Consider the following 25956-nt stretch of genomic DNA (forward strand, 5'->3'; position numbering starts at 1 on the left):
ACTGGCAATCCCCCTGGTATGAGGGCGTATGCTGAGCTTTCTTAGCTTACTGAACTTGCTGTTCATTGCCCTTTTCGCCAAGGTGAGAGGGCTTCCTCACTTGTGGTCCTCTCCATGAGTGTGTTGAAAGTAGGTACAGTATTATTCATCGATGCCTTGCTCCAGCTCTTAGGAGCTCTGGTGCTCTGTGGTGAACATAACTGTCGACTCCCTGTAGTCAGAACCTCTTCCACAGTGCCTTTAAGGCACCATGAGTCTCATGACTGCGGTTCCCTCCGGGGCCCCACCTCGTGTGTGTACCCCTTTTGGAGGCAGCGTTGGCGAGTTATAGCATTCACCAGCAATGGCAGAGGCATTCAAGAACAAGCCACCTTTTACTTCCTCATCCCCATCCAAGCGTGCATGCTTCACAAACACACACAAGGCTAATTGCAAGTTTCTTGCAGGTTCTCTTAAGAGTACTCACATGCCTCTTCTTTGCTTCGGCTTGTAAACAGTCAGTCCTTATTTGGGCAGGGGAGTCATGAGCGTTGTTATGCATTCTCCATCCAGGAGCAGGTGAAGTAGGCAGGCGAGCTCCTACTGCTGACGAATGTCTGATTGCTTCTCTCCCGGTGAGCGTTCTGAATGCCAAGAGAAGCAGTTGCTCGTGACTAGTGTGCGAGCGCTCGCTCCTAAGAGATCCTGCAGCTCTCTTATCGAGGAGGATGCCCCATGGTTCCTTGAGCTAGTGAAGGCTGTGAAACAGTCAGTTATCAACTCGGTTCCATTATTAACTCGGTTCCAGCGCCGCTACTAGCAGTTCCTTCTTGACCTATTGCTATCCCTCTCACGGTGCCTGGATCTCCTGGAAGTTTCAGCCCACCTGTGGATCATAGGCTTAGGAATACTGTCTCCAGGCATGATTCTCCTCCTCCTCCTTCGAATCCTCCTTCGCCTCTGGGTCGCTTGTCTAGGTACCAGAGGTATATAGACTCAGGCTTCCCGTAATCAGCCTGATCCAGTTTTGGAGAGATTTTGTATTATCCCAAGCAAGCCGACAAAGAAGCGAAGCAGACGCTTCCTATAGGGGGGTAACTTGCATATGATAATGAGCAGGTTATAAGGTTGCCTAGGGAGGTCTCGTTTAAGAATAGCTACCGCTTGTTCGCTATGAAGTTCATACGAGCCAAACTATCCGCTCCATCCTCGGAGCCCTGTATGCCGCCATGGCCCCCCCGGTAGGTTTTGCAGCCAGCAGGGGATCCTTGAAAGGAGACTTCCACTTCTTGCTTCCTTCGCGGCTAAGCCTCAAGAGCAGAAGGATATGAAAAGAACTGGTCTTTTCCTGATGTCCCAGAAACACGGAAAGGTGCTCTTGGTTCACTTACAGGCTTGTTGTTGGCCACGACGCAGCGGCAAACCTTGTCGGAGGACGACGCTTTTCGAGAGGTCCACAATGGGTCCCCTGCCCCCTACAGTCTAGTTTCTTTTAAAGAAGGCATCTAGAGGCTTGAGACCAGTCAGACACACTTGCTCTGGACAGTTTTTTTTTTTTTTTTTTTTTTTTTTTCCTGCAAACTCTGTTCAAGATGGAGATGGCAAAAAAGGTAAGACTGGCTGTCAGACCAAAGGACTTTAAAATCCTGCATTTCCAGATTCCGATCCATCCTTTATCGAGGAAATACCTAGGATTCATCCTTCAAGAGGCTGTACCAGTTCCAGGTGTTGTGCTTTAGCCTGTCCACCCTAGTATCAACCTGGGCCCATGTCAACAGCATTCGTCTCCCTTGCTATTTAGACAATTGGTTGATTCTTGCAGACTTTGTGGAGATCATTCTCCTACACCGACAAACTTCTCGCTTTTCGTCTCGATGTGGGGATCGCTATAAATTTCGAACGTCCTCTCTCCAACCTGCACAAGAACTAGTCTACCTCAGGATATGAATACCCACCCAAAAATGCATAGTTTTTCTGTCACAAACCAGAAAGGCTAGGTTCAAGGAAGTTGCCCATCCCTTCTTTCACAAGACTCACTACAAGCATATCTGTGGCTTTGCCTGTTGGAACATCTGACACCTCTGGAGTGTCTGGTACCCAATGGCCATCTGCACATTTGATCTCTACAGTGGCAATAAAATCCTTATGGTTGCAACACAGGGATCATCCGGACCTATGGGTTCTGGTAGCATTGGAACAGAATTGACCTGAGTTAATGGGGTAGCAAATACCAACCTTCTCAGGGGATAGACCTCCTCGCTCCCCCTCTGGATTTTATGCTCTTCACAGATACGTCAAAAGTGTAGGGGGGTTACCTGCTGCAGCTCATGACCTCCAGACTGTGGTCTGATGCCGACTGGCAGTGCCTCATAAAACTACTAGAGATTATAGTATCCTTTCTAGCCCTCGAGTACTTCCAACAGCTCCTTTCAGGTCACACTGTGGTGTTGAGTGATAACACAACAGTAGTGGCATATCTAAACAAACAAGGTGGTACTTTTTCACAGCTACTCTACCAACTAGCCATTGAAATACTCCGATGGACGTAAGACAATTCGATCGCCCAGTTGGCCTTATTCATTCCGAGCAAGAAAAACATCCTTGCGGATAAACTGAGCAGGGAGAGAATAATTGGCTCCGAATAGTCTTTACATGCTCGGATAGCCAATGAAGTCCCAACTTTGTGAGGTTTGCCAATAATAGACCTGGTCATAACATCTCTCATCCAGAAGCTTCCTGTGTATTGCTCACCAATACCAGATTACCAGGCATCTTTACAGAATGCTTCCAACATCCTTGGACAACCTGGACATCTACATGTTCCCCCTTTCTGTCTAATGAGGAGACTCCTCAACAAAGTGAGAGCATCGCAAGATCTATCGATGACCCTGCTAGCTCCTATGTAGCAGCAATCAGAATGGTATCTCGTCCACCTTCAGCATCCGCACACACACACATAGCGCGATGCAGTCACTTCCCTACGACTTAACTTTTGGAGGTTATCCAGCATCTCTTGCAGAGAAGCATTTTACATAGTGGTGAAAAGGATGTCTGGATATCTCTGAAAGTAGTCTGTTGCCGTGAACCATGCAAAGTTGCCTATATTCTGTGGCTGCCACTATCCCGGTGATAGAAGTTTCTGTTATATCTCAGGGAGCAGAACAATCGTCTCAGCAGTGAAAGGCTATCACTCAGACTTAAGCCTTGTCTTTAGATTATACAGAGTTGGTTTCCTCCAACGAAATTCTCTCCTCATGCAGAGTTTTGAACTTAATGCCCCCGTCAGAAGTTAGACCACCTCCTTGGAATACAATACGTACATGTTTTACATTCTCTGAAAGGAGCGCCCTATGAACTGCTATATCAAGCCTCCGATCGTGACTAGTCACTGAAGATTGTTTACCTTCTTTCCCATGCCTCTGCTAAGAGGGTCAGTGAGTTGCATAGTGTTTCCTACAACATTGCCCATTCAAGGGGATGGAGGCAGGTAACCCTCAGCTTCATCACTTGAGTTTGTAGCCAAGCCTTGTAATCTGCCTGTAGCGGGCTCTAGGTTCAGGCCCTTCCGGATTTAAAGTTTCCATAATATAACCAAAGATTCTGATCAGCTGTTAGTGTCCTGTGAGTGCACTAAGGCGATATCTCAAGTGCACCCTCATGTCAAACGTTTGCTCGTTAGCACTAGCAGGGTCAAAAGGATAGTTACAAAGAATACTATCTCTGCCTGGATTCAACAGGTCATCTATTGCACCCCAAAACCTGACTCTCCACAACATGGTCTCATGACGTTAGGGCAATAAGCATGTCCCTAGTGTTGAAACAGAACTTCTGTGGCGTAAGCCCCACAAGCGGATATCTGGCGATGTTAGACCACCTTTACAGCCCATTACCTCCAAGATGTAACCCACATGAGCCTTGATACCTTCTCTCTGGGTCCTATGGTGGCTGCTTAACAAGTGGTATAACTACTTAAGTTCCCTTACAGGACAAGTAGCAGTCTGTTGAGGGCAGGTGTTACCTGGTGTTAGTCTCGTATGAATGGATAGAATGACTAGCCTTATCTTCCTTCATCTTCTCCTTACAGAGCACAGCATCTGGATGACTCTTCAAGTTGGCCTACCTCCAAGTTCAGGTAAATACCATTTCCATTGTGGTCTGGAATATACACATTTAGTTGTCCCCATACTCCCTGTGAGGGGAGTCTGGTATTGTCTAGGTTTAAGTATGAAGGCATATTCATCATGCTTTATTCTTACCTGGCCTAGTGTCTAGGTTTAAGTATGAAGGCATATTCATCATGCTTTATTCTTACCTGGCCAGGTCAGTGCTTAGTTTTCACTCATTCACCAGGGTGTCAACTTTCCTGTTTACCAGGTGGAAAGTTCACGAGATGTCAGGGCAACACACTCGCTTGAATGAGCTCAGTACACCCCAGGTCAAGTTCCCAACCTGTTGAGTTTTGAACTTCCACCCACCTAAGGGGGAGAGTCATTAGTAAAAGGTTTTATATTTGGAAGTAATTTGTATTTTTCCTAACTACGCAAACTTAAACGCTTGACTCATACTTGTCCTGCCTGCAATCAAAAGTGATGTAGCGCACTGGGTAAGTGTGTGAGCAAGGTTGCCGGTCTATCCCCCTGCTAACTAGCGGAGGGTCATTAGCACCTCACGTCAAAAGTTTATGGTTAGAATTTAGCTATGCTTGAACAATATACCCAGCTCATGTACTGTAGTTAGGAAAAACACAAATTACCTCCAAATTTGTCATGTTATTGGCCATCTTTATATAATTTCTTTCATGTTTCAATCTTCAAAACTTTTGGAAAGAGCAATAATAAGCATTGCAATTTGATTTTTGGGGTTAGGTGTCACTCACAAATTTGAATTTATAAAGTAATCAACTATGCTCAAGAAATTATTCAAATGTAAATGTTTAAGGACCCAGACACTTTTAAATTTGTAGTAGAATTGCTAGTAAATTGAATATAAAGCTTAGGAGGCTCAATCCCAAAGTTGGAGCTGTATTATCCACATTTTGCAAAATGGCTACATATGGTAATGCTTGTTAAAACCACTTTAAATAATCGTCTACTCTGAAATCTATAATTTTGTTCCATTTTTTTTTACAGGTACAGTATGCCTTAAATTTAGAGCTTTGGGAGACTTAACAAACTGAACATGATTGATACAATTTACGTCCGTGTGGAGCAGCTTTAGTCTTTAAGGTAAGAATAATACTGTACAAGCATTATAACATTTACAAAGTTAAAGGCAATTCCTAAAGAGTACATAAGGAATAAAATCTTGTTCTACCATTAGGCTAGTTTCTGTTTAAATAATTATAAAATCCATGACTATATCCTAGTTTGTGGTGGGTTTGAAAAATTACGTATAGTAGTTTAGTGAGATGGTAAGCATGTTTATCAATTATAATTGAATTTTGTAACTAAAAGATGTACTGTATTTTAAATGCCTTTGTTAACCTCATTGCAGAAGCTCCATATGAAGTTGATATACAAAATTCAAGATAGTTTTTGTGGCTTGTAAGCAAGAAACTGGCAATGCCTATTTTTTCTTGAAAAATTTGCTCTTTTACTTAAAAGAATAAATGCCCCATTTCATTAATTTAGAGATTCAAGTACAGTATGTACTTCAGAATTAAAGCAAAATTAGGTTTTAGCTAGTTAACTGGTAAATTACCAGGTAGCCCTTGTTCATATATCTTTGTTATTGACTACTTGTTCATTTGGAATTTTTTTTTTAATGTGTTGTATATTTACTTGTTGGATCAGTTTATTTTGTGTTGGTTTGAATTTGACAGCTTTCATTTCATTAAATGTAAGTTTAGTTTGCTTCAATTCAACGACCAGTAAGACTGATTACCGCCCAATTTTCATAACTCCCATATCTAAATTTTTGAGCGTCTTCTGGCAAAACGTCATAATAGGTTTACTGAAGGTAATCATCTATTCCCTAGTTTGCAATTTGATTTTCGTAAAGGCCTTGGAGCATGTGATGCCCTTCTTACAATCTCTAATGCTGTACAGAAATCCCTTGATTATGGTCAGGAAGTTCATATGATTGGCCTTGATTTTAGTGCTGCCTTTGACCGTGTTAATCATGAGGCCCTTGATAGGCATTTCCCTTCTCGTGTGCTAAGGTACCAAGTGAAGGACAAACCGCGGTTCAATGATGATTGTAGACGTGCTTATTTGGAGAAGCAGGAGGCCTATCATCTTTGGAAGGGTAACAGATCAAATTTGGCCTGGAACAACTATACTCAGCTTCGAGCTTTTGCTCAGAGTTTATGCCTCAACTGAAAAGGAGTATAATTTAACCATAAAAGAAACCCTTTCTGGTACAACTCAGGAACAAATGGTGGTCTACCCTTAAATCTGCAATCTTTGGTGTAGATGCAACAGTTCCTCCTTTACTTAAACCAGATGGCTCAGTTACTCACTGTCCAAAGGAAAAGGCAACCCTTTTGGATGATGTTTTTGACAGTAAACAGAGTAATGAAAAACTTGAACTTCCTCATTTCTGTTTTCCTGAGGCTAAACTAACTAGTTTAGCTTTTCAATCTCGTGAGATTAAAGCTCTGTTGATGGACCTTGATGCTTATGGAGGTGTAGACCCAAATGGTATTTTTCCCTTGTTTTTTATAAAGACAGCAGATTTCTTAGCTCCAAAGTTATCTGTTATTTTGCGCAAGTTAGCAAGAAGAGGAGCTTTTAGCACTTGTTGGAGAATTGGTAATGTTACTCCTCTATGTAAATGTGTTTGTGGTAGCTCAAGGCCCACTGATTATCGCCCAATTTCCATAACTCCCATATTATCTAAACTTTTTGAACGTCTTCTGGCAAAATGTCTTAATAGGTTTGCTGAAGGTAATCATCTACTCCCTAGTTTCCAATTTGGTTTTCGTAAAGGCCTTGGAGCATGTGATGCCTTTCTTATAATCTCCAATGCTGGACAGAAATCTCTTGATTGTGGTCAGGAAGTTCGTATGATTGGCCTTGATTTTAGTGCTGCCTTTGACAGTGTTAATCATGAGGCCCTTATTTTCAAACTGAAACAGTTGGGAGTGGGTGGGTCGTTTCTTAGCATTATTATTGATTTTTTTAAGTAATAGATCTCAGAGTAGTTGTTGATGGGCACCATAGTGAGTATAGGAATCTGATATCCGGTGTTCCACAGGGTAGTGTTCTTAGCCCATTACTTTTCATACTATTTACACATGGCATGTGGTTTGGCCTAGAAAACAAGCTTGTTGCATATGCAGATGATGCTACTCTCTTTGCATCAATTCCATCCCCTGAATGTAGATCTGGGGTTGGTGAATCCCTCAATAGAGATTTAGCCAAAATTAGTGCATAGTGCATATTATGGGGTATGCAGTTGAATCCTAAAAAACCCAAAGTATGATTGTAAGTAGGTCAAGGACGGTGGCTCCTCAACATCCGGATCTCAGTATTGATAATGTTTCTTTAAATTTTCATGACTTTTAAAATTTTACGTGTGATTCTCAACAGCAAATTTACTTCTGAGAAACACATTATGTCTGTCTCTTCAATTGCACAAAAAATTGGCTTATTGAGAAATTCTTTCAAGATTTTCGGTTATCAATCTATTCTGAAGTGTGTTAATTCTTTCATTCTACCTTGTTTTGAGTATTGGTCTCCTGTCTGGTGTTCAGCTGCTGATTCTCATCTTAATTTGTTGGACAGAAACTTACGGTCTATTAAATTTCTTATTTCTGATCTAGATATTAATCTCTGGCACCGTCGTTCAATTAGTTCATTATGCATGTTACATTTGATTTTTCATAACTCTGACCATCCTTTACATTCAGATCTCCCTGGACAATTCTATCCTGTTCGTAATACTAGGCAGGCAGTTAATTCTAATAGCCAAGCCTTCTCCATCATGAGGCTCAATACTACACAGTATTCTAGAAGTTTTATTCCAGCTGTTACCAAGTTGTGGAATGATCTTCCTAATCGGGTAGTTGAATCAGTAGAACTTCAAAAGTTCAAAGTTGGAGCAAATGTTTTTATGTTGACAAGACTGACATGTCTTTTCATAGTTTATATATGACATAACTGTTTTTGACGTTTTTAGTTTATATAGGATATGTTTTGACGTTACTGTTTTTAGAATGATTTATTGTTAATTTATTCTCATCATTTATTTATTTCCCTATTTCCTTTCCTCACTGAGCTAGTTTCCCTATTGGAGCCCTTGGGCTTATAGCATCTTGCGATTCCAACTAGGATTGTAGCTTGGCTAGTAATGATAATAATAATGATAATAAAATGTGAGAACATCTTGCTTGTTTAGACATCACAAATTCATAGGACAATGCTTGATATCAAATCCTTGAGGTAAATCTTAACGGATAAGTTTAATATAAATTTTAGTGCGTACATATATTGATATGGAAGAGTTCAGAATCTGTTGAATCTACAAAACAAAGGAACTTAATACTTGTTTGATTAGCTTCAGGATGTTAGGCAGTGTGATATGATACTCTATCTAGCCAGTTAATTATAACAGGATAGGTTACGCAACTGATCAAGACATTTGGTAAAAAAAAAAAAAAAAAAAGGAAAGGTTTGGCGATAGATTAATATATACCGGTAAGTTGACCAATAGATCAAGTAGGATAATTAGTCCTTATCCTAAGTATTGGCTAGTGAAGGAGTAGAAGCAGGATATAATATTCTGTGGAGTAAGGGAATTCAACTTAGTGGATTAAGATTTTTTTATGCAAGATTGATTAGTCAAAGGGTCAAGATATCAATTAGTTTAGGTAGAATTAATTATCTAGTAGATTTTCATAGGAATGACATGATTTAAGTGTATTGTTGGGACATTTATGCACAAAGTTTGGATTTGTCGGTGATTTCAAGACAATTCCAGGATGTCTGAAAACTTTAAATCAATCAATCAATCAATCAAGACAATTCTAAAATTGAGGAAAATAGTTCTTATCTTCAAGGCAATGTTATCTTAATCATTACTGTATTAGAGTAAGACTTTTTATATATATGAGGATATTTTATAGACTGATATGCTATTTAATAATTATTAGTCCTTGGATGCAAAATGTTTTATTTTTTTTGTCTGGGTAATAAATGTGTAATATTACTTAATATGATGAACCATTTGTTCCGTAACCGAAATACAAACCACGCTATTTAAATGTGGTATTACTTTCGGCGTAGCTGAATGACGAGCCATTAGATTTTTAACGAGGGTTAACTACCCCTTCGCTAGTTAGCGGGGGGTAGGGGAGGGGTAGCTAGCTACCCCTCCCCCCTCACAGACCGGTGAACTGATTTACTTAGCTTTTGGCTCAGGTGATGGTCAGACGTGTCTGCTCTCACCCTCGCATTGACAGCCTTAATCTTTTTTGCTTTCTCTTTCAGTTTGTGTGTTTGGAAGTTGGCCTCTCTCCTTTTCATGCGGAAATGCCCTGGTTTACCCGACCGCCCTTGTGGGACTTATATGTCGGCGGTCGAGACAGACCCTCACACCTTGTGTCCGTTCTGCAGAGGTCAACGGTGTGATAAGGATAAAGTGTGCAGGGAGTGGTCTACCTCCCAGTGGGAGAGGTTTTCCCGGCGACGGAAGAAGTAGTCTAAGCGGGATCTTTTACCTTCAAGGGTTTTCTTGAAGAAGGAAAATTCCAAGGACTCTTCCTCCGTTGCCTGAACCTCCTCTGAAGCTCTCGTGAGAGGCTGTCGAGTGGTAGCGTAGGCCGTTCTTTTGTTGACCGATCTTGGGGTTCGGGAGAGGGAGTTGCCTCCCATAGTGAGGCAGGTCCTCCTCCTCCTCCGGGGGAGGATTTATGTTTCCTTTTCTGTTTATAATGATGATTTATTGCAGCTTTGGGCTTCCTTGGAGCTTAAGGGTTCGCCCTCCAGGGAAGCCCTCTTTGACTTGATCCAGTTGGGCGCAGCTGTCAAACAGTCGCCGGTGATAGCGGAGGTTGACCCTCTGTCTATCGTCGACGTTGTTGTGGCAGAGGCTTCCGACGGGTCGGGTCAAACCCCTGCCTTGGGTGCTGATGTTGCTGAAGGCTCAGTTCCCCCCCTCCGAACATCCTTCGAGGAAGGAGCTGAGTCCAACGGTCTCTCCTGCAGGTGATTCTCCCCCTCGGGGGAGTTCACTGACAGACTCCTCTTCGGAGGACCGACGATGGTGTTCCTGCTCCCAGAGGACGTATCCGTCGCAAGGCTCGCCCTCCTCTTCGCCGTAGAGGTCTTCCTTCTCCCCACAAGGGAGTTAGAAGGCGCCTCTTAGGCTCCTCGCCCTCGCCGTCCCCCACAGAGGATCCTCCTTGTGAGTCGACCGTTGCAGCCGCATCTCTGGACACCTCTGCAGATCGATCGCGATCTCCTACGCCTGCCAGTCCTGCTGATCCTCCTTCACCGTTTGTGGCAGCTGATGCGCAGTGGACGCCCTCGCACCCCGTTATCCAATGGGCACCGGTCTCTTCGGGGCAAAAGGGCTTGTCTCACAATGTGAGCAAGTCCCTTAAGTGCCAGGTTTTACCTGTGTGCCCACAATCTCCTGCGCGAGTTACGCGCAAGCCTTCTCCTGTTCCTGCTGTTGCTGAGTGTCATCCTGTGCCGGAAACAATGCGCCAGCGATCTCCTATGGCAGAGTCGACATGTCAGCGCTCTCCTGCTCGCAAGCGCTCTCCCGCGCGTCAGCGATCTCCTCCTCGCCAGTACACATCTGCGCGCCCTGATCCTGATATGCGCCCTACGCGCCCACGATCTCCTGCACGCCCACGATCTCCAGCTCGCCCACGATATCCAGCTCACCAGCGAACTTCCCCTGCGCGCCATCGCTTGCCCGCGCGCCCACGATCTTCGGATCGGGGCGTAGGAAGGAAGCCTCATCCTTCGCCTTCTCGCCGGCGTTCACCTGCGCGCCCTCGGAACTCGCCCTTTCGTCAACCCCTGCCTACGCGCCATCGCGCTCAGTCACCTTAGCGCCCACAGGTTCCAGCTCCTACCGTGCGCCCTTCCGGAGGTGGACGGGACACGACGCGCCCACGAGCAGTTTCCTTCACGCGCTTCTAAGCCCGCTCATCCTGCGCCCCATCTGTCTTCTCCAGATCGCGCACCTGCACGCCAGCGATCTCCGGCGCGTCCACGCGCCCCATCGCCTGCGCGGCACCACTCTCCAGCACGCCTACGCGCCCACGAGCCTGCTCGCAGAAGATCACTTGCGCGCCCACGCGCAACCTCACCTGTGCGCAGTCGCTCACCTGCTCGCCCTGCGCGCCATCGCTCGCCTGCGCTCCTGTGCGCCATCGCTCGCCTGCGCTCCTGTGCGCCATCGCTCGCCTGCGCTCCTGTGCGCCATCGCTCGCCTGCGCTCCTGTGCGCCATCGCTCGCCTGCGCTCCTGTGCGCCATCGCTCGCCTGCGCTCCTGTGCGCCATCGCTCGCCTGCGCTCCTGTGCGCCATCGCTCGCCTGCGCTCCGTCGTTCGCCTATGCGCTGTCGTTCTCCTGGTCGTCAACACTCTCCCCCGCGTCTCCATCTCCGCGCACACGTGCGCGAACCTGGGATTGTTCCATCGTGCGAACGCCAGTGCGAGCCCAAGCGCGATTCCCTCCAGGTTTCGCAACGCGAGCATCCTAGCGAGTCTTCAGGAGCGAGAGCAGTCAGGTCATCTTCTACACACACACACACACACACACACACACACACTGCAAGTGCAGAACAGCATGCTTGCAGGATGAGGGGAGGTCTTCAGAGAGGCCTAGGCACCAATCTTCTTCCCTTTCTTTTCAGACAGGCCCTGTGGTATCTATTCCGAAGGATCGCCCGATCCCCTTCCCTCCAGCGAGAGTCTCTGACACTGCGTCTGTCAGTAAGTAGCCATGGTTTGGGTCCCTTATCAGAACTGTCGTCCAGGCTGTTAAGCCTGCCTTCGCTGATGTGGGTCTCAAACCAACGGCAGCTCTGACCCCACTGAAGAGGAAGAGAGGAGTAGAGATCGTGATGACTTCTCCCAGGGTCAAACTGGCTCCTAAGAAGTCCGTAAGGAAGGCTTCCTCCCCCACACACACGTTTTCTCCTTCTCCTGTGGACGAAGCTTTTCCGTCCTCAGGAGAATCTACTGAGGTGAGACCTTCTCCCACCTCACCAATGGGAGAAACCCCACCGCGAGTAGGAGAATCGTCCCGTGTTGGGGCGGAGAAGAGCCCTCAGACTTCGTTGCTGGAGTCCTGCATCGCTCCTAGAAGGGAACCAAAGGACTCGAAAACTATCCCAAAGTCTTCTTCCAGGATTCGACCAGAGCCAGCGAGACCCCAGGAGAACGTCCACATTTCCCCCCAAGTAGAGCATCTGGGGACAGGAGACTTTGCTGCCAGTTCACCAGGAGGAGAGCAGCAAGAGTCAGAACATGCCTTCTGGCAAGTCTAGACTCTGATGAGGCATCTCAACGGGTTCAAGGACCCTGAGATCGCCCCTCGTGAGGGCAAGGACACGGTCCTGGACCGAGTCTTTGGCACTCAGAAACCCACTAAGGCCAGTGTGGCTTTGCCTTGGTCCCAAGGGGATGAAAAGTGCCAGGGATAAGGTTGAGGGCCAGCTCTCCGAGCTCGCCTCCTCCAGCCGTTCCACTGCTGGCAACAAGCTCCTCCCACCTCCTCGTGTCCAACAGAGGAGGTATTTTGAGATCATGGAGGAGTCTTGTTTAGCTCTTCCACTCCACCACTCTGTGGAAGAGCTTACCAGGGGAGTTTCTCTTGAGAGATACTCCAGCCGGCAAGTGACATTTTCGGCAACAGAGATCCTGAGTCAGGAGAAGGTCGCAAAGTATGCCATGCAGGCCACTTCGTGGCTGGATGTCTGGCTGGGGTCTCTGGGCATCCTGCTGCGATCCGAGGATCTGTCCAAGGAGAGCACCAGGAAGGCCTTGAAGACCTTCCTCCTTTCGGGCACACGCACCATTGAGTTTCTGGCCCACCAAGTCTCGAACTTGTGGCCAAACTCAATCCTGAAGCGACGTGATGCGGTGACCGAGAGGTTCCACTCGAAGGTCCCAGCCGTGGATGTCTGCAAGGTCAGACACACTTCCCTCCTGGGAAAGAGTTTATTTGAGCCCAAAGATGTGGAACAGGCGGCTGAGAGGTGGAGAAAATCGAACCAGAATTCTCTTCTCCAAAGGGCTCTTACAACAAAGCCCTACAAACCTCCAGCACCTCAACAACCTCGCCAGTCCAAGATGATGAAACCGGCAGCGGCAGCAAAGACGATGGTGTCCAAGCAGCAGCCCTTTCCTGTCAGAGACAAGAAGGGCAAAAAGTCCTCCAGGGGAGGCAAGAATCCTAGAGGGAGCGGCCGAGACTGCAAACGCTAGGATTGGCAATCCCCCTGCATGTCAACCAGTGGGGGGATGCCTAAAAAGATGCGCATTCAGGTGGCAGCAACTCGGGGCCGATTCATGGACGATCTCCGTGATCAGTCAGGGGTATCGCATCCCGTTCATAACATCTCTTCCTCCCCTGACAGCGAATCCAGTGTCGTTGAGCTCCTATGCCATGGGATCGGCTAAGGTGCTAGCCCTACTGGCAGAAGTCGAGACCATGCTGAAGAAGGATGCTCTCCAGGTCGTCGTCGACGGCTCCCCAGGCTTCTTCAGTTGACTCTTTCTTGTAAAGAAGGCGTCTGGAGGCTGGAGACCAGTCATTGACCTCTCAGCTCTGAACAAGTTTGTCAAACAAACTCCGTTCAGCATGGAGACAGCAGACACGGTCAGACTTGCAGTGAGACCGCAAGACTTCATGTGTACACTGGTTCTGAAGGACGCGTACTTCCAGATCCCAATCCATCCGTCTTCCAGGAAGTACTTGAGATTTAGCTTAGACAACAAGATCTACCGGTTCAAAGTGGTGTTTTGGTCTCCACAGAACCCCAGGTATTCACCAGTGTTCACCCTGATCTCTTCGTGGGCACACAGGATTAGCATCCGTCTCCTCCGTTATCTGGACAACTGGCTGATCCTGGCAGACTCGGACTCGACCCCCCTTCGACACCGAGACAAGCTTCTGGGAATTTGCCAAGATCTAGGGATCATGGTAAATCTCGAAGTCTTTTCTGCTTCCATCTCAACGACTGGTATATCTAGGCATGATATTGTACACCAATTTCCACAAAGCCTTTCCTTCAGACGACAGGATAGCAAGGCTGAGGATAGTCGCAGATCCTTTCCTCAGATGAGAAGAGCTTCCAGCCCAATCGTGGTTACGTCTCCTAGGTCACCTTTCCTCCTTGGGCCGTCTAGTTCCAAACGGCCGCCTCAGGATGAAATCCCTGCAATGGCGGCTCAAGTCCCGGTGGAATCAAGGCCACGATTCCCCGGACATTGTGGTCCCTATGGGTCCTGCGGAACGGACGGACCTTCAGTGGTGGGTGACAGACGTAAACCTCCGAAAGGGAGTGGATCTTCTCGTCCTCCCCCCGGATTTGATGATGTTCTCGGACGCTTCAAAAGAAGGGTGGGGGGGGCCACGTTCTGAACCACAGGACCTCAGGCCTATGGTCAGAATCAGAAAAGTGCCTCCACATAAATCTGCTAGAGATGAAGGCCATATATCGGGCACTTCAACAGTTCCAACAAACCCTGGCGGGTCACTCCGTGGTGGTGATGAGCGACAACACCACAGTAGTGGCTTACATCAACAAGCAGGGAGGTACCTTTTCACAACAGCTATCCCATCTTGCAGTAGAGAGACTGAGATGGACCGAAGTCACTCGATTCCACTATCGGCTCGATTCATTCCGGGCAAAAGGAATGTGCTCGCCAACAGTCTGAGCAGAGCATCGCAGATAGTGAGTACCGAATGGTCTTTGGATCCTCTAGTAGCCAACAAAGTCCTGACTTTGTGGGGTTCCCCGATGGTGGACCTGTTCGCGACAGCCTTGAACTTCAAGCTTCCGCTGTACTGTTCCCCAGTCCCGGACCCCAAGGCACTCTGGCAAGATGCCTTCCAACAACGGTGGGACAACATCGACGTTTTCGCCTTCCCACCGTTCTGTCTGATGAGAAGGGTGCTCAGCAAGACCAGAATACGGTCAACCTGTCAATGACTCTAATAGCTCCGCTATGGCATCATGCAGAGTGGTTCCCGGACCTTCTGCAGCTCCTGACAGAACTCCCAAGAGAACTTCCTCCGCAACACGAGCTACTCAAGCAACCACACTGCAACATCTTCCACAAAGCCGTAGCATCGCTTCGGCTTCACGCCTGGAGACTATCCAGCATCTCCTCACAGAGAGAGGCTTTTCGCAACAAGGTGCGGAAAGGATGTCTCGGCACCTGCGAAAGTCATCAGCAGGGGTCTACCAGGCTAAGTGGAGAGTGTTTTGTGGTTGGTGTCGTGGAAGGGGTATCTCTCCCCTCGATGCCACTATTCCAGCAGTAGCGGAGTTTCTTGTGTATTTGCGGGAAGAAATGCGCCTTTCAGTCTCTCCAGTGAAAGGCTATCGCTCAGCCTTAAGCCTAGCCTTCAGGCTCAAAGGAATGAACATTTCCTCCTTGGTGAAACTTTCTCTACTCATACGAAGCTACGAGCTTACCTGCCCTCAGTCGGAAGTGAGACCACCTCCATGTAACGTGGTTCGAGTCCTCAAGTCTCTTAAGAGACCTCCGTTCGAACCATTACGCCAGGCTTCTGATCGTCGCCTGACTTGGAAGACGGTGTTCCTACTCGCATTGGCCTCGGCCAAGCGAGTCAGCGAACTTCATGGTCTCTCGTACGACGTCGCCCATTCAAGGGGATGGGGGAGGTAACGTTCGGGTTCGTCCCTGAGTTTGTGGCTAAGACTCAAAATCCTGGGATTCCGGACCCACGGTTCGACTCCTTCCGAATTTTGAGCCTCCGTTCTGTAACAGATGACCCAGACCATCTCCTACTGTGCCCAGTAAGGAGTCTGAGGCTCTATCTTAAGAGAACAGCTGCAGCCCGGCCTCGAGTGCGAGCATTGTTTGTGAGCACAGGAAGGACGAAGAGGAGGGTCACTAAGAACACCATTTCAGCATGGATTCGCAGGGTCATCCACCATTCCCTGAATCCAGACCCCCCTCCGTCAATTCACTCTAGAGCACACGATGTCAGAGGCATTGCTACGTCCCTGGCATTCAAGAGAAACTACTCAGTGACGCAGGTTCTACAAGCTGGGGTCTGGAAGTGTCAAACGACCTTCACAGCCCACTACCTGCAGGACGTGACCCACAGGAGGCTCGATACGTTCTCTATCGGCCCTGTGGTGGCTGCACAACAGCTGGTCTAAACCTCAGGCTCCTTAATGGACAATTAGCAGAAGGTTGAGGGCATTGTTACCCGGTTTTAGTCTGCATGAATGAAAAAGTATGCCTGGCCCTTACTCTTTTCTTCATCCTCCCCTCTCTTGGGGAAAGCAGCATCCTGAGTTCTCTGCACAGCTGACCTCAAACCACTGCAGGTAAACCATGCTTTCTTGTGTTCCTAGTATTAAGATAATACTGTCGCGTCCCCCATACCCTGACGAGGTGGTATTGGGAACGTCCTATCCTAGAATTCCATCTAAAGGATTCCAGGTCAACTTCCTAAGACGAGTCACACTTCATTCCTTCACACACAAGCTTACGTAGGCTGCACGTTCCTTGCAGAGCAAGGGATTTGCGAGGTGCAGGGACTCCTTATCTCGAGTGCTACACACTCGGATTCTGAGTTCCCGGGCAAAGCCAAAGCCAGTAAGGCTGGGACTTACCACCCTACCTAAGGGTTAAGTCACCCTATTCAAAAAGCGTGGTTTGTATTTCGGTTACGGAACAAATGACAAATTCGTAGATAATTTGTATTTTTCCTAACCATACAAACCTTAGCTATTTAATCATACTTGCCCGCCAGCCCTGTCCCCCGTGAAGTCCTACCTCTAAGCGAATTGAATCAGTTCACCGGTGTGTGAGGGGGGGAGGGGTAGCTAGCTACCCCTCGCCTACCCCCCGCTAACTAGCGAGGGGTAGTTAACCCTCGTTAAAAATCTAATGGCTCGTCATTCAGCTACGCCGAAAGTAATACCCTATTTGAATAGCTAAGGTTTGTATGGTTAGGAAAAATACAAATTATCTACGAATTTGTCATATTGGTCTGAAAATGGACAAATCAGTCTTGTATTTTGAGTTATATTAGATGTCTTATAAGCATTTTAGTTGAATTAGCAGAATCACTGCAGTCCTGTGTTCTTAATTATCACTTGCTTTATTTACTTTGCTTGTTTCTGATTATAAAGTTGATAGTTGAATAACACATTTTAATGCTTTTAACTCTACAATATTGGCTAGAGCTATTTTTCTCATACATTTATACAGGAATCTTTAGTCACATGACTGTATCAATGTAAGTTATGCAAAGAACAAATAGACATCGTGGACTCATACAAATGCCGCATAGATATTAGGTGTTTAGGCATCATAAGTCCTCCTAATATTTGTGTGGAAAATGCTAGAGGAAATACTAGATATAATGTTTATTAGAAAGTTAGGATAGGACATGTCATTGGATTAATGGGATTAGTTTGTAATTGGCAAAGCAGAACCAGTCACATGAATAATGAATAGTTTGTCAAAATTGTATTCCAAATGTTAGTCAATCAAATGTCATGAACTTTTGATTGACTGAATGTGGGGTGGTTAGTCAGTCATTCAGTATACAGTAATAGCAAGGTGGTATAAATAGGTCTTTATATTATGAGAAGATAGGCTAGTTGATGGATTTGTAAATATTACTTTTAAGACTATAATTAAATGACTGATACTTTATGTGATTCTGATATTCAACGTTAATACCCATTGGAAGTGCTTTAGCCTATTTCACCCAAAAAAAGGGGAACCACAGTTTTCTCATGGGGTTTGTGTTGGGATGGAATAAAATTTAGCTTTCTCTGGATCTTCAGACTAACCTAACTGCGCATGGAAATTACAAAGCATTCGAGCATAACCTTTAACCTAAAATATTTTATTTGCCTATTGGTCTTCACACACACCCTCCTGCACACATCTAATAAATGGCTGTAAATCAAACTTAATTTTGTCATAAATGTTGCTTAAGTGATGCCCAATAGTTCCCAACCCAAAGTGTGACTGGTCAGCTCCCCCTCCCTAACTCGGTTACAGTAATGCCCAAGGTATTGGTAGTCTGATTGACCCTGTGATATCCCATTTTTGTTATGCTTAACTGCATTCGCCACACTTAATGGTGAAAGCTAAATATTAAATCTTGATTTTTACGTTTCAGAAATGTTTTTCTATATATAACATTAGCTTAGGAAAATGCCCAGCAGGATGTGCAGAAAAGGAATTATGTAATGGTGATTTTTTTCTTTCACAGGTCAGAAATAAATTTCTATCCATCAACATGATCTCCAGAAGCCGCTGAATCATTACGAATTAAATATCTCAAGTTCCCTTTGGAGTCAAATTGAAGAATAGCTTGCTATAATCTCTAAAATGCACAACCTGATTTCAAGCTCCTAAAAACAATGCTCTATGATCTGGATATTCTGCAGCACTTCAATACCCTTTAAATGATTAATAGTACTTTACTTGATACATGTCTTGAGTATTAACTTTTTAATGTAGTAATTGGATTACATTGAATTTTTTTTCAATTTATAGTACTTTTTTAAGGTGTTAGATATATTTTGAAATACATCAAGTAAAAACTTTCATATATTTTGAAATACATCAAGTAAAAACTTTCATCTGGTAGGCTACCATATACGGTCAAATGCTTCATTATGATAGTCTTCTCTTATACTCTTAGGTCAAGGTTTTCAAAAACAGTGTGTTTCCTTAAGAAGAGAGACATTGATCCCCAATTTCTAGTGTATGTTGAATAGGCCCAACACATTTTGATGTTACCAGATATTGAAGTTAACTTTACACCTTACAATTGTAATATATTTGAGTTTTTGTTCATAAATCCTGTTTAAAAGGTTAGATGAAGATTAAAAAAGATGTCAAAACAAACTGGTACAGTAGTAACTGAAATAACTTTTTGTCAAAAATGTTAATGTAACCAGAGTATCTGAAGTTTATTAAAATATCCAGTCAGGGAAGTTAATTGACAAGTTTTTAAGTTTACACAGTTGAAGTTTGTGCTTTTTTTGTTGGGCAAAATCAATCGATATAACTTACTACAAAGCAATTTAACATGTATATTTGACAATGTGAAATGTCAATTGCTGATAGCAACAATGAGAAGCAAATGATATTCAATTATGAATAAAGTATAAATGTCTTAATAGATATAACTAAGCTTAGAAAATTACTTAATGATATTAATGAGATTTAACATTCAGCAGTCTTTCAAAACATTGTCTTGATAATTACAATCAAGCTTGTCTTGATAATCATAACCATATAAACTTTCAGTTGCTTAACAGACCTAATCTCACTGAACTGTTAGTTAAATTTTTGTCTTGATAATTATGAGCAAGCCTTAAACATAATAATTATAAGAAAACCTTAAACAGATTAACACTGACGCCTAATTTACTTTATTTTGGTTAACTCTTAAAGTAGAGGGTTGTCAAATCCAGATAAATATATAAAGTATATTATACTAAATAATTCCTTTGATCTAAAGCAAGCTTTTGTCTCATTAATTGTAGCGAAGATCAAGAAATGTGATCTAGACTTAGTGTCAAGGATGTTTAATAGGTGGGGCTGCCCTATTCCTGTATTTGTGAAGCCAACCTGTGTGTAGGGCAAAAAGCTCACTCGCCTGGGGTGTGACCTACCAAAGCACGGTAGCTCACGATGTTTAATAAAGTGGAGATATCACTCGTAGAATAATTATTTTGAAAGGACATAAGCACTCATTTTATAACTTAAAGGATGCATAGTTCATGTTCTGCATAAGGATGCACTTATAGACTGCAAAACTTTGAATCCATGGGTTACAATTTATCAGTATGTATTCTGTACACTATAACTTTAGCACATTTTTTCAAAGGAAATTAAAATTCTATATGATCGGTATAGTCCCGTTGTATCATCAAACCTTGGAGAGTGATCGATCAAAATCCTCCTCCTCGAAATCCTTTGAACACAAACGGGAATGCTTATTTGGAGAAAAGTTTTCATGTGTCGCTCGAACCCATTTTTTTTTTCTAAAATCCTCATCTTTTGGAAAACTACAAGCCAAAACAAAAAAAATATTTTACCACAATTGTGCGTGTGTGTTTGGGTGTTTCGGAAGGACATAAGCGCTCACTTTATAACTTAAAGGATGCATAGTTCATGTTCTGCATAAGGATGCACTTATAGACTCTGCAAAACTTTGAATCCATGGGTTATAATTTATCAGTATGTATTCTGTACGCTATAACTTTAGCACATTTTTTTTTTTTTTTTTTTTTTTTTTACTAATTATGAAAATCAATGCAATACATGAATTGTACTAGAAAACTAGTAAACCATTTTGTTTAATAATTTATGTAAGTGGTATGTTCATCTCACTTATTAACTTGGGACACAGTGCTCCTGTATCTTGCAGAAGTAGTGATTTCAAGTTATAATTTAGATTTGTGCTTTCAGTTGTTATACTCTTAATTAGATTTTGTAAAAAGTTGCAGTAGCAACAATGAAATTCTTATAATGGGGTATTATACATTCAAGCCATATCTTGGTAAGAGTGTGCACACCCACATGCACGCATGCACAATTGTGCGTTAAATAGTTTTGTTTTGGCTTGTAGTTTTCCAAAAGAGGAGAATTTTAGAAAGAAAAAAAAATGGTTCAAGCGACACATGAAAACTCCAAATAAGCATTTCCATTTGTGTTCAAAGATTTTGAGGAGGAGGAGTTTAATCGATCACTCTCCAAGGTTTGATTATACATCGGGACTATACCGATCTTCCATACATACATATACCAAAGGCACTTCCCCCAATTTTGGGGGGTAACCGACATCAACAAGAAACAAAACAAAAAAGGGGACCTCTACTCTCTACGTTCCTCCAGCCTAACCAGGGACTCAGCCGAGTTCAGCTGGTACTGCTGAGTCCCCTACTGCTGCTACCTCCGCGGTCATCTAAGGCACCGGAGGAAGCAGCAGGGCCTACCGGAACTGCGTCACAATCGCTTGCCATTCATTCCTATTTCTAGCACGCTCTCTTGCCTCTCTCAGATTTATCCTCCTATCACCCAGAGCTTTCTTCACACCATCCATCCACCCAAACCTTGGCCTTCCTCTTGTACTTCTCCCATCAACTCTTGCATTCATCACCTTCTTTAGCAGACAGCCATTTTCCATTCTCTCAACATGGCCAAACCACCTCAACACATTCATATCCACTCTAGCCGCTAACTCATTTCTTACACCCGTTCTCTCCCTCACCACTTCGTTCCTAACCCTATCTACTCGAGATACACCAGCCATACTCCTCAGACACTTCATCTCAAACACATTCAATTTTTAAATATAAAACTTACCCGCTGGTTATATAAAAGAGCTGAAGTCCCTGACGCCAGGGCAGAAAATTCAAATCTCGCGCTATCGAAGATACGCCAGGTGTACCAACCGCACCCTAGCGGTAGAACAGGTGGAACTACACACCAACTTCAGTTCTTCTCTCTGCCGTCATAGCTGACTGACATACAGAAGTTTGCTCTGGTGTTTTTACTCTCTTGGGAAGTTGTTTGGTGATGTACAACGTTCTTTTTTGAGTTTAAGCTATCGTTGATTAATTTTCCTTGGTTCTTATCTTGAAATCTTTTTGTTTGAGATTTTCTTTATTGTTTTTTCCCTTACTTTTTGCTTGTCGGTCTCTCACGTTAACTTTAAAATGGCCGACTCCTCCCCTGCTCAGCGTAGGTGTGTTAGTGAGGGTTGTCGTACACGACTTCCTAATGGATCTATTGATCCTCATTCTATTTGTGTAAAATGTAGGGGTAAATTTTGTTCATTAGATGATAGGTGTAATGAGTGTCTTTCCTTAACTAATGATGATTTTGTTACTTTCGATCGTTATGTTAGGAGATTAGAGAGAGATAGAGTTAGGCGTAGTTCTTCCCGATCTGTGGATAGAACCTTACCTAATTTACCTGTTCCTAATCCTGTTCCTTCCCCTGTGGTGGTAGATCAGGAACCTACTATGAAGGACATGTTTACTGCTATTTTGTCTCTTGGTGAGAAAGTTGAGTCCTTAGCAGCCGATAGAAATACTATCTTTTCCGAGTTAAAGGTATTGAAAAACCGTGATCCTATCGGAACTGTGGAAAGTGTTTCAGTGTCTGATGTGGTACCGAAGAATCGTGACTCTCTCGGTGTTGTGACAAGTGTTGATAATGTGGTTAGTGTTGCGGAAGGTGCGTCGACACGAGTGTCTGATGTGGTACCGAAGAATCGTGACTCTCTCGGTGTTGTGACAAGTGTTGATAATGTGTTTAGTGTTGCGGAGGATGCGTCGGCACGATCTTGTCGTTCACCTAGCCTTAGACCTCTTTCGAGCTCTCGAACCCATGGGAGAAGTAATGTCGAACGGCTTAAGGGAACGAGAAGCATCATCAATCGTGCAGACGTCCCCTCGAACGTTCCTGTTGCCGTAGCTCAGGTCGTTCACCCTCATCGTAGGAAAGGTGAGGTTCATACGTTATCCCCGTCTTCCGATGAAGGGTCGGGGAGTGAGATCTGGCGGCGAGCGTCGAGACCGCTTAAACGCTCCCATGTTGATTCACAGCGTCGGGAATCGCCTGTGCGGCCAGGATGTAGTTCGTGGGGTTCACCGGAACGTTTCCGTTCTCCCAGCGCTTGCACTCCGGCCAAACGTTCAGATCACCGTGTTCGTGCGGATATGATTCCTTCCGATTCGGACCTTGTAACTATTCATGCACCTCCTCTTCCATCGGATTGGCTTTCTTCCCCTGAAATGCGTGGTGACATTAGTGCGAATCTTCCTTCTAGGAGTTCTGTTGATCCGAAATGGACTGCGCTTTTGTCTATGAAGGAACAACTCTCGTCGTTGATGGATTCTTATCAACCAGGTGTTGGCGTTGTGTCTGGGCGTTCGATGTCAGACCAGTTATCGCACAAACGTTCGATGGTATATGGCCTTGACGAGTTATCACTTAGACGGTCTCCCATTCACAGTGTTCAACGCCAGGTTGATTTTGATGAGTCGCGTCAGAGAGTTTTGGTTGACCAGTTTGCGTTTTCTGGTCGCGGGGAAGAGCATCGGCGTCGACAAGTGGACGAGACGCGGCAACAATTTGAAGTAGTGGATCGCCCGCGGCAACAACTTTTGGACGCGGCGCGTCAAAACATTGGTTTACAGCGGCGACATCCTGACTACTTTGATCGTTCGCAGCAACAGTCCTCGGACTTTACGCGACCTCGCGGCGATCTTCAACAGTTACCTTCTGATTTCAAGCGTTCTTCTGTTCAACAACAGTCGAATTCTAAGCGGTCTAAGCAGTTGTTGGTTGAGGATGATCGTCTACATGTCCGTGTTTCGCATCAATCTACTTCTACTTCTCCCCACCAAATTGACTCAGATGTTGGCCTTGACAGGCAGTCCCATCCAGACGTTGTTCCTTCGGTTCAGGCTGCGGCTGTTGCTGCACTGCCAGAAGACGAACCAGAGGAAAAGTCGGATGAGGATAATCCTATTGAGGAAGTCTCTGAGAATGAGGAGGAGAAGCATTATCAGCATGCTGTGGACCTTCGCAAGTTTATGCTTATTTTGACTGGAATTTTCCCGGATTCTTTTACCCCTGTGGCCCCTCGTTCTCCGCCTTCTGAATTCATCTTAGGTAAAGCTACTAAGGTTCCAGTTTACACCAAGATGGTTCTTTCTCGATCCTCTAAGCGGGCCTTGAAGTTAATGGGTTCTTGGTTGGACTCCAAGAAAGCTTTTGGCAAGACGGCCTTTGCCTTTCCTCCCGCTAGGTTAGCCTCTAAATCTAGTGTGTGGTATGAGACTGGTGAAGTGTTGGGCTTGAGTTTTCCTTCTTCTGCACAAGGGGATTTTTCAAGTTTGGTAGATGCTTCTCGTCGTCTTGCCTTAAGGAAGACGAAGATTTGGTGGTCCATTCCAGAGTTCGACCATTTGCTTAAAGGTCTTTTCAGGGCCTTCGAAGTTTTTAATTTTTTGGACTGGGCTTTGGGGGCTTTGAGTAAGAGGGTCTCTGATATGACGGAAACGGACACTAGTGGTTTGGTTCATTTGATGTCCTGCTTGGACAAAGGTGTGAGAGATGGCTCCAACGAACTTGCTGCCTTGTTTACAGCTGGAATTCTCAAGAAAAGGGCCACGATGTGCTCCTTCCTCTCCGCAGGAGTGTCTCCCTATCAGAAGACAGTCCTTCTTTTCGCACCTTTGTCTAATTCTTTATTTCCTCAGGAATTAGTGGGCGAGGTGGCTACTGCTCTCACTCAGAAGGCCACACATGACTTAGTTACTCATTCGACTAGGAAAGTTTTGCCTCCGTCATTCTCCTCTCGAAAACCTAAGGAATCTTCTTCTGGGTTTCGTCCTCAGTCCTTTCGTGGGAAGCCCTCTGGAAGAGGCTCTTTTAAACCAGAAGGAAGGAAACCTAGAGGCAGAGGGAGCAAGTCCGGCCGAGGTAAAGTCTGACTGCCCTCTCCTTCAGACAGTAGTGGGGGCCAGGTTGACTCACTTTTGGGAGGCTTGGGAGAGGAATGGAGCGGACCCCTGGTCCGTCCAGGTGTTAAAGGAAGGCTACAAGATCCCCTTCCTGACCAATCCTCCTTTAGTCACAGATCCAGTGGATCTTTCGCCCAAATACAGAGAGGGTCCCAAGAAACAAGCCATGCTTCTACAGATGTCTCTTTTATTAGAGAAACGAGCAATAGAGGAAGTGCAGGATGTTACGTCTCCGGGGTTTTACAACCGCCTTTTTCTAGTACCCAAGAGTTCCGGGGGGTGGAGACCGGTTCTGGACGTAAGTGTGCTCAATGGTTACGTCCAAAACTCGACGTTCACTATGGAGACTCAGAAAACAGTTCTGGCAGCTGTGAGGAAGGACGATTGGATGGTCTCTTTAGATCTTCAGGATGCCTATTTCCACCTTTCGATTCATCCCAGCTGCAGACGTTATCTGAGGTTCATGGACGGAAACAAGGTCTTCCAGTTCAGGGCTCTTTGTTTCGGACTCTGCACGGCTCCTCTATTGTTCACCAAGATCATGCTGAACGTGGCAAGCATGCTGCATTCGAGGGGAATCAGGGCCTCTCTGTATCTGGACGATTGGCTGATAAGAGCCTCCTCAGCCGATTGTTGTTTGAAGGACCTCAAGATGACTTTGGATCTCTCCAGAGAACTGGGTCTCCTGGTGAGCTCGAAAAAATCACAACTCATTCCATCCCAGGAGATTCTTTATTTGGGGATGGAGATTCACAGTCGGAGTTTTCGGGCTTTTCCGTCGTCGGTGAGAATCCAAGCAGCCCTCCTAAAAGTACAAACGTTCCTGAAGAGAGATCTTTGCTCCGTCAGAGATTGGATGAGTCTTCTGGGGACTCTCTCGTCGTTAGAGAAGTTCGTGACCCTGGGGAAGTTGTTCTTGCGTCCTCTTCAGTTTCATCTCAACCGCCATTGGAAGAAAGGGGACAGCCTCGACAGGGATTGCATTCCCATCTCGACTTCCATCAAGTCTCATCTTCAATGGTGGAACAACGAGCCCAGACTGAAAGAAGGCTTGTCTTTTCTTCAGAGGAACCCAAACCTCGTGTTGTGTTGCGACGCCTCCAACTCGGGGTGGGGAGCCACTCTAGAGAAGCAGGAACTTTCGGGGACTTGGACGGTGGAGCAAACCTCTCTCCACATCAATCAAAAAGAGCTTTTAGCTATTCATCTGGCTCTCATCGGCTTCGAAAAGCAGATCAGGGGCAAGGTAGTCCAAGTCAATTCGGACAGCACGACAGCTCTGGCCTATATTG

At 45.2% G+C, this 25956-nt stretch overlaps 1 long non-coding RNA gene across 1 annotated transcript in view; it reads left to right on the top strand.

Moving 5' to 3' along the window:
• Positions 1-18718, top strand: part of LOC137617796 (uncharacterized) — a 32218-nt gene extending 13500 nt beyond the window's left edge. The window contains exons 2-3 of the long non-coding RNA XR_011039662.1: positions 5109-5204; positions 18382-18718. This is a non-coding gene — a long non-coding RNA (uncharacterized lncRNA). The remainder of the gene's footprint in view (positions 1-5108; positions 5205-18381) is intronic.
• Positions 18719-25956: the final 7238 nt, after the last annotated feature.

This window comes from Palaemon carinicauda, chromosome 24 (assembly GCF_036898095.1).
Source record: "Palaemon carinicauda isolate YSFRI2023 chromosome 24, ASM3689809v2, whole genome shotgun sequence".
NCBI lineage: Eukaryota > Metazoa > Arthropoda > Malacostraca > Decapoda > Palaemonidae > Palaemon > Palaemon carinicauda.